The 9,793-nt window shown below is 47.8% G+C and overlaps 1 protein-coding gene across 1 annotated transcript in view; it reads right to left on the reverse strand.

Annotated features, from left to right (window-relative positions):
• Positions 1-9,486, reverse strand: part of LOC100486289 — a 53,429-nt gene extending 43,943 nt beyond the window's left edge. The window contains exon 1 of the mRNA XM_031903097.1: positions 9,240-9,486. The gene's annotated coding sequence lies outside the window, so the exon portion shown is untranslated. The remainder of the gene's footprint in view (positions 1-9,239) is intronic.
• Positions 9,487-9,793: the final 307 nt, after the last annotated feature.

The raw sequence follows: 9,793 nt of genomic DNA on the forward strand, positions 1-9,793 counted from the left end.
GGTCTGTATGTGAGTGGATAGGTCAGTGTGGGTCTGTATGTGAGTGGATAGGTCAGTATGGGTCTGTATGTGAGTGGATAGGTCAGTGTGGGTCTGTATGTGAGTGGATAGGTCAGTGTGGGTCTGTATGTGAGTGGATAGATAGGTCAGTATGGGTCTGTATGTGAGTGGATAGGTCAGTGTGGGTCTGTATGTGAGTGGATAGATAGGTCAGTGTGGGTCTGTATGTGAGTGGATAGATAGGTCAGTAGGTCTGTATGTGAGTGGATAGGTCAGTGTGGGTCTGTATGTGAGTGGATAGGTCAGTGTGGGTCTGTATGTGAGTGGATAGGTCAGTATGGGTCTGTATGTGAGTGGATAGATAAGGGTCAGTGTGGGTCTGTATGTGAGTGGATAGATAGGTCAGTATGGGTCTGTATGTGAGTGGATAGGTCAGTATGGGTCTGTATGTGAGTGGATAGGTCAGTATGGGTCTGTATGTGAGTGGATAGATAGGTCAGTGTGGGTCTGTATGTGAGTGGATAGATAGGTCAGTATGGGTCTGTATGTGAGTGGATAGGTCAGGTGTGTGGCTGTATGTGAGTGGATAGATAGGTCAGTGTGGGTCTGTATTGAGTGGATAGGTCAGTGTGGGTCTGTATGTGAGTGGATAGGTCAGTATGGGTCTGTATGTGAGTGGATAGGTCAGTGTGGGTCTGTATGTGAGTGGATAGGTCAGTGTGGGTCTGTATGTGAGTGGATAGGTCAGTGTGGGTCTGTATGTGAGTGGATAGGTCAGTGTGGGTCTGTATGTGAGTGGATAGGTCAGTGTGGGTCTGTATGTGAGTGATGTAGGTCAGTGTGGGTCTGTATGTGAGTGGATAGGTCAGTGTGGGTCTGTATGTGAGTGGATAGGTCAGTGTGGGTCTGTATGTGAGTGGATAGATAGGTCAGTATGGGTCTGTATGTGAGTGGATAGATAGGTCAGTATGGGTCTGTATGTGAGTGGATAGATAGGTCAGTATGGGTCTGTATGTGAGTGGATAGATAGGTCAGTATGGGTCTGTATGTGAGTGGATAGATAGGTCAGTGTGGGTCTGTATGTGAGTGGATAGATAGGTCAGTGTGGGTCTGTATGTGAGTGGATAGATAGGTCAGTGTGGGTCTGTATGTGAGTGGATAGGTCAGTGTGGGTCTGTATGTGAGTGGATAGGTCAGTGTGGGTCTGTATGTGAGTGGATAGATAGGTCAGTGTGGGTCTGTATGTGAGTGGATAGGTCAGTGTGGGTCTGTATGTGAGTGGATAGGTCAGTGTGGGTCTGTATGTGAGTGGATAGGTCAGTGTGGGTCTGTATGTGAGTGGATAGGTCAGTATGGGTCTGTATGTGAGTGGATAGGTCAGTGTGGGTCTGTATGTGAGTGGATAGGTCAGTGTGGGTCTGTATGTGAGTGGATAGATAGGTCAGTGTGGGTCTGTATGTGAGTGGATAGGTCAGTGTGGGTCTGTATGTGAGTGGATAGGTCAGTATGGGTCTGTATGTGAGTGGATAGGTCAGTACTGGGTCTGTATGTGAGTGGATAGGTCAGTATGGTCTGTATGGAGTGGATAGGTCAGTGTGGGTCTGTATGTGAGTGGATAGGTAGGTCAGTGTGGGTCTGTATGTGAGTGGATAGATAGGTCAGTGTGGGTCTGTATGTGAGTGGATAGATAGGTCAGTGTGGGTCTGTATGTGAGTGGATAGATAGGTCAGTATGGGTCTGTATGTGAGTGGATAGATAGGTCAGTGTGGGTCTGTATGTGAGTGGATAGGTCAGTATGGGTCTGTATGTGAGTGGATAGATAGGTCAGTGTGGGTCTGTATGTGAGTGGATAGGTCAGTATGGGTCTGTATGTGAGTGGATAGATAGGTCAGTATGGGTCTGTATGTGAGTGGATAGGTCAGTGTGGGTCTGTATGTGAGTGGATAGGTCAGATGGGTTCTGTATGTGAGTGGATAGATAGGTCAGTGTGGGTCTGTATGTGAGTGGACAGATAGGTCAGTGTGGGTCTGTATGTGAGTGGATAGATAGGTCAGTATGGGTCTGTATGTGAGTGGATAGATAGGTCAGTATGGGTCTGTATGTGAGTGGATAGGTCAGTGTGGGTCTGTATGTGAGTGGATAGGTCAGTATGGGTCTGTATGTGAGTGGATAGGTCAGTGTGGGTCTGTATGTGAGTGGATAGGTCAGTGTGGGTCTGTATGTGAGTGGATAGATAGGTCAGTGGGGTCTGTATGTGAGTGGATAGATAGGTCAGTGTGGGTCTGTATGTGAGTGGATAGATAGGATCAGTATGGGTCTGTATGTGAGTGGATAGGTCAGTGTGGGTCTGTATGTGAGTGGATAGATCAGGTCAGTATGGGTCTGTATGTGAGTGGATAGGTCAGTGTGGGTCTGTATGTGAGTGGATAGATAGGTCAGTATGGGTCTGTATGTGAGTGGATAGGTCAGTGTGGGTCTGTATGTGAGTGGATAGGTCAGTATGGGTCTGTATGTGAGTGGATAGGTCAGTGTGGGTCTGTATGTGAGTGGATAGGTCAGTGTGGGTCTGTATGTGAGTGGATAGATAGGTCCAGAGTATGGGTCTGTAATGTGAGTGGATAGGTCATGTGGGTCTGTATGTAGTGGATAGATAGGTCAGTATGGGTCTGTATGTGAAGTGGATAGACTAGGTCAGTATGGGTCTGTATGTGAGATGGACTAGGTTCCAGATGTGGGTCTGTAGGGATGGAGTAGGTCAGTGTTGGGTCCTGTATGGGAGTGGATAGGTCAGTAGGTCCTGTATGTGAGTGGATAGATGAGGTCAGTGGGTGGGTCTGTATGTGAAGTGATAGATAGGTCAGTATGGGTCTGTATGTGAGTGGATAGGTCAGTATGGTCTGTATGTGAAGTGGATAGGTCAGTTATGGGGTCTGTAATGTGATGGATAGATGGTCAGTGTGGGGTTGTATGTGATGGATAGATAGGTCAGTATGGGTCTGTATGTGAGTGCGATAGGTCAGTGTGGTCTGTTAATGGTGAGTGGATAGATAGGTCAAAGTAATGGGTCTGTAATGTGAGTGGAAGGTCAGTGTGGGTCTGTTATGTGAGTGATAGGTCAGTATGGGTTCTGTAATGTGAGTGGATAGGTCAGTGTGGGTCTGTATGTGAGTGGAGTAGGTCAGGTTTTGTGGGTCTGTATGATGAGTGGATAGTCAGTGTGGGTTGGTGCGTGGATAGGTCAGTATGGGTCTGTTATGTGAGTGGATAGGTCAGTGTGGGTCTGTATGTGAGTGGATAGGTCAGTGTGGGTCCCTGTATGTGAGTGATTAGGTCAGTGTGGGTCTGTAGTGAAGCTGGATAGTCAGTGTGGGTCTATATGTGAGTGGATAGAAGGTTCAGTATGGTCTGTATGTGAGTGGGATGATAGTCGTATGGGTCTGTATGTGTGATATATGATAAGGTCTGTAATGTGAGTGGGATAGATAGGTCAGATATGGGTCTGTATGTGAGTGGATGAAATAGGTCCAGTGTGGGTCTGTATGTGAGTGATGATAGTCATGTGGGCTGTATGTGAGTGGAATAGATAGGTCAGTGTGGGCGGTCCTGTATGTGAGTGGATAGGGTCAAGTGTGGGGTCTGTATCGCTGAGTGGATAAGTCAGTTGTGGTCTGTATGTGAGCTGGATAGATAGGTCCAGTGGTGGGTCTGTATGTGAGTGATAGGTCAGTGTGGTCTGTATGTGAGTGGATAGGTCAGTGTGGGGTCTGTATGTGAGTGGATAGGGTCAGTGTGGGTCTGTATGTGAGGTGGATAAGGGTCAGTAATGGGTCTGTAATGTGAGTGGATAGGTAGGTGGGTCCTTGTATGTGACGTCGGATAGGTCAGTGTGGGTCTGTATGTGAGTGGATATGATAGGTCAGTGTGGGTCTTATGTGAGTGGATAGGTCAGTGTGGGTCTGTATTGAGTGGATAGGTTCAGTATGGGTCTGTATGGGAGTGGATAGGTCAAGTATGGGTCTGTATGGGAGTGGATAGGTCAGTATGGGTCTGTATGTGAGTGGATAGGTCAGTGTGGGTCTGTATGTGAGTGGGATAGGTCAGTATGGTCTGTTGTGAGTGGACTAGATAGGTCAGTATGGTCAGTCAGTGGGTCTGTATGTGAGTGGATAGATAGGTCGTATGGGTCTGTATGTGAGTGGATAGATAGGTCAGGGTCTGTATGTGAGTGGAATAGGTCAGTGTGGGTCTGTATGTGAGGTGGATAGGTCAGTATGGGTCTGTATGTGTAGTGGATAGATAGGTCAGTATGGGTCTGTATGTTGAGTGGGATAGGTCGTATGGGTCTGTATGTGAGTGATAGGTCAGTGTGGGTCTGTATGTGCAAGTGGATAGATAGGTCAGTGTGGGTCTGTATGTGAGTGGACAGATAGGTCAGCTGTGGGTCTGTATGTGAGTGGACAGATAGGTCAGTGTGGGTCTGTATGTGAAGTGGATAGATAGGTCAGTATGGGTCTGTATGTGAGTGGATAGGTCAGTTGGGTCTGTAATGTGAGTGGAATAGATAGGTCAGTATGGGTCTGTATGTGAGTGGATAGGTCAGTATGGTCTGTATGTGAGTGGATAGGTCATGTGTGGGTCTGTATGTGAGTGGAAATAGTCAGTGTGGGGTCTGTATGTGAGTGGATAGATAGGTCAGTATGGGTCTGTATGTGAGTGGAAGTAGGTCAGTGTGGGTCTGTATGTGAGTGGATAGATAGGTCAGTATGGGTCTGTATGTGAGTGGATAGGTCAGTATGGTCCTGTATGTGAGTGGATTAGGTCAGTGTGGGTCTGTATGTGAGTGGATAGGTCAGTATGGGTCTGTATGTGAGTGGATAGGTCAGTGTGGGTCTGTATGTGAGTGGATAGGTCAGTATGGGTCTGTATGTGAGTGGATAGGTCAGTGTGGTCTGTATGTGAGTGGATAGGTCAGTGTGGGTCTGTATGTGAGTGGATAGGTCAGTATGGGTCTGTATGTGAGTGTATAGATTAGGTCAGTATGGGTCTGTATGTGAGGGATAGATAGGTCAGTGTGGGTCTGTATGTGAGTGGATAGATAGGTCAGTGTGGGTCTGTATGTGAGTGGATAGATAGGTCAGTGTGGGTCTGTATGTGAGTGGATAGATAGGTCAGTATGGGTCTGTATGTGAGTGGATAGATAGGTCAGTGTGGGTCTGTATGTGAGTGGATAGATAGGTCAGTGTGGGTCTGTATGTGAGTGATAGGTCTGTATGTGAGTGGATAGGTCAGTGTGGGTCTGTATGTGAGTGGATAGATAGGTCAGTGGTGGGTCTGTATGTGAGTGGGATAGGTCAGTGGTGGGTCTGTATGTGAGTGGATAGGTCAGTGTGGGTCTGTATGTGAGTGGATAGGTCAGTGTGGGTCTGTATGTGAGTGGATAGATAGGTCAGTGTGGGTCTGTATGTGAGTGGATAGATAGGTCAGTGTGGGTCTGTATGTGAGTGGATAGGTCAGTATGGGTCTGTATGTGAGTGGATAGATGGTCAGTGTGGGTCTGTATGTGAGTGGATAGGTCAGTGTGGGTCTGTATGTGAGTGGGTAGGTCAGTTATGGGTCTGTATGTGAGTGGATAGATAGGTCAGTATGGGCTCTGTATGTGAGTGGATAGATAGGTCAGTATGGGTCTGTATGTGAGTGGATAGATAGGTCAGTGTGGGTCTGTATGTGAGTGGATAGGTCAGTGTGGGTCTGTATGTGAGTGGGTAGGTCAGTATGGGTCTGTATGTGAGTGGATAGATAGGTCAGTATAGGGTGTGGGTGCTGAGTTTACTTGAAGGGTTGGACTTAATGGACTCTGGTCTTTTTTCAACCCTATGTAACTGTATTATACCCAGCTTATCTGTTATGTTACCTGAATGGCTGCAGCTCATTTATGTGAACTAAAGTCTTTCCAAAGCAAACCCACCAGTTTTATCAGCACAGGGAACAGTACATTATATTTTATTTACTTTAAAACACTTTCATTTATTTGGCGTCCCAGTTACATGGGAGTAGGAGAAACAATAGGTTAGCTGAAAGCAGTTCTAATGTGTAGCGCTGGCTGAAAGCTCAGACTCAGGCACACTTTACTGCTGCGCTGCAAGTTGGAGTGATATCCCCCCCCCCTCACCCCCAGCAGCCGATCAGCAGAACAATGGGAAGGGAGCAAGATAGCAGCTCCCAGTAGGTATCAGAATAGCACTCAATAGTAAGAAATCCAAGTCCGGCTTGGGACTCCTCCAGTTACATGGGAGTAGGAGAAACAATAGGTTAGCTGAAAGCAGTTCTAATGTGTAGCGCTGGCTGAAAGCTCAGACTCAGGCACAACGCACTGGGATGGCGCCTACACACCAATATTACAGCTACAAATACATTTGTTGGTACAAGAATAAAAGGTTAAATGGCAGAGGGAATTATTTGCTGTGTAACAGTGTCATAAAGAAATAAAAAGTGAATTAATAAAATAAAATAAAGTGTCCCTTTAAAAAGGAATATATTGGGAGCCAGACTTGTGTGGTTGGTGAGTGTAGGAGGGAGTTGCTGACTGAGCTACTCCATGAGCAAATAACACAGATAAGTTGTGTTGGTTTCATTGCTCAGTAGGGCAGAGCTTTTCATTGGCTGTGCAGGAACCTCGTCTGACCGCTCTTCCTTTGTGGTACACCTTACTACTATACCTTGCTACTAAAGGTGCCGCTGTGCTATTATCCCACCGCTACTATAGGTGCAGCTGTGCTATTATCCCACCGCTACTATAGGTGCCGCTGTGCTATTATCCCACTGCTACTATAGGTGCCGCTGTGCTATTATCCCACTGCTACTACAGATGCCGCTGTGCTATTATCCCACCGCTACTATAGTGCCGCTGTGCTATTATCCCACCGCTACTATAGGTGCCGCTGTGCTATTATCCACTGCTACTATAGGTGCCGCTGTGCTATTATCCCACTGCTATTATAGGTGCCGCTGTGCTATTATCCCACCGCTACTATAGGTGCCGCTGTGCTATTATCCCACTGCTACTATAGGTGCCGCTGTGCTATTATCCCACCGCTACTATAGGTGCCTCTGTGCTATTATCCCACTGCTACTATAGGTGCCGCTGTGCTATTATCCCACCGCTACTATAGGTGCTGCTGTGCTATATCCACTGCTATTATAGGTGCCGCTGTGCTATTATCCCACTGCTACTATAGGTGCCGCTGTGCTATTATCCCACCGCTACTATAGGTGCCGCTGTGCTATTATCCCACCGCTACTATAGGTGCCTCTGTGCTATTATCCCACCGCTACTATAGGTGCCGCTGTGCTATTATCCCACTGCTACTATAGGTGCCGCTGTGCTATTATCCCACCCGCTACTATAGGTGCTGCTGTGCTATTATCCCACTGCTATTATAGGTGCCGCTGTGCTATTATCCCACTGCTACTATAGGTGCCGCTGTGCTATTATCCACCGCTACTATAGGTGCCTCTGTGCTATTATCCCACTGCTACTATAGGTGCCGCTGTGCTATTATCCCACTGCTACTATAGGTGCCGCTGTGCTATTATCCCACCGCTACTTATAGGTGCCTCTGTGCTATTATCCCACTGCTACTATAGGTGCCGCTGTGCTATTATCCACCGCTACTATAGGTGCCGCTGTGCTATTATCCCACCGCTACTATAGGTGCCGCTGTGCTATTATCCCACTGCTACTATAGGTGCCTCTCTGTGCTATTATCCCACTACTACTATAGGTGCCGCTGTGCTTATTATCCCACTGCTATTATAGGTGCCGCTGTGCTATTATCCCACTGCTATTATAGGTGCCGCTGTGCTATTATCCACCGCTACTATAGGTGCCGCTGCGCTATTATCCCACCGCTACTACAGATGCCGCTGTGCTATTATCCCACCGCTACTATAGGTGCCGCTGTGCTATTATCCCACCGCTACTACAGATGCCGCTGTGCTATTATCCCACCGCTACTATAGGTGCCGCTGTGCTATTATCCCACCGCTACTATAGGTGCCGCTGTGCTATTATCCCACCGCTACTATAGGTGCCGCTATGCTATTATCCACCGCTACTACAGGTGCCGCTGTGCTATTATCCCACCGCTACTAACAGGTGCCGCTGTGCTATTATCCCACGCTACTATAGGTGCGCTGTGCTATTATCCCACCGCTACTACAGATGCGCTGTGCTATTATCCCACCGCTACTATAGGTGCCGCTGTGCTATTATCCCACCGCTACTATAGGTGCCTCTGTGCTATTATCCCACCGCTACTATAGGTGCCGCTGTGCTATTATCCCACCGCTACATAGGTGCCGCTGTGCTATTATCCCACCGCTATTATAGGTGCCGCTGTGCTATTATCCCACCGCTACTATAGGTGCCGCTGTGCTATTATCCACCGCTACTATAGGTGCCGCTGTGCTATTATCCCACGCTACTATAGGTGCCTCTGTGCTATTATCCCACTGCTACTATAGGTGCCGCTGTGCTATTATCCCACCGCTATTATAGGTGCCTCTGTGCTATTATCCCACCGCTACTATAGGTGCCGCTGTGCTATTATCCCACCGCTACTATAGGTGCCGCTGTGCTATTATCCCACTGCTATTATAGGTGCCGCTGTGCTATTATCTCACTGCTACTATAGGTGCCTCTGTGCTATTATCCCACCGCTACTATAGGTGCCGCTGTGCTATTATCTCACTGCTACTATAGGTGCTGCTGTGCTATTATCCCACCGCTACTATGGTGCCTCTGTGCTATTATCCCACTGGCTACTATAGGTGCCGCTGTGCTATTATCCCACTGCTACTATAGGTGCCGCTGTGCTATTTCCCCCTATAGTGCCGCTGCTTATCCCCGCTACTATTGGTGCCGCTGTGCTATTATCCCACCGCTACTATAGGTGCCGCTGTGCTATTATCCCACCGCTACTATAGGTGCCGCTGTGCTATTATCCCACCGCTACTATAGGTGCCGCTGTGCTATTATCCCACCGCTACTATAGGTGCCGCTGTGCTATTATCCCACCGCTACTATAGGTGCCGCTGTGCTATTATCCCACCGCTACTATAGGTGCCGCTGTGCTTATCACACTAACGGACCCTGCACAGGTACCAACCAGGTACTGGAGCTTGGGGCAGTAACAGACAGGTAAATAAACAAGAGGAATAATAACTATAGAAGGACTTACCTAGACTGCACCATGGGCTGCTCTCCTCCCCCTGCGCCACGACAGGACCCCCTCCTTGTTGGAGGTTTGTGTTGTGAGTCCTTACAGGTAGCGCTGTGCCTGAGAACTGACACTCACACACACTCGCACACTAACACACTCACACTAACACACACACTAACACACACACACTGTAACCTTTGTTCATGATTTTCTCTTCCTCGTTCCGGCTGATAAAGCCCAATAGCTACAGATATGCCTCTCAATGTCACCCATGTAGGAACTGCCCGACAGTCACGCCGGCTGTGTATGAGCAGCTCTCCAGCTGGGAATCTCAGCGGCTATCTGGTTGCTAGGGACTTGTTTACCTTAGCAACCAGCTATTTAAATGAGACTGGAATATGAATAGGAAAAGAGCTAAATAGAAAGATAAGTCATAAAAAGTAACAATAACAATAAAATTGGAGCCTCACAGAGCAATCGTTTCTGGCTGCCGGGGTCAGTGACCCCCCCATTTAAAAGCTAAAAAGATATAGAAGTGGAAGGCAAATCATGCAAAAACGATAAAAAAAAAT

The sequence above is a fragment of the Xenopus tropicalis genome, chromosome 5 (assembly GCF_000004195.4).
Source record: "Xenopus tropicalis strain Nigerian chromosome 5, UCB_Xtro_10.0, whole genome shotgun sequence".
Classification (NCBI taxonomy): Eukaryota; Metazoa; Chordata; class Amphibia; order Anura; family Pipidae; genus Xenopus; species Xenopus tropicalis.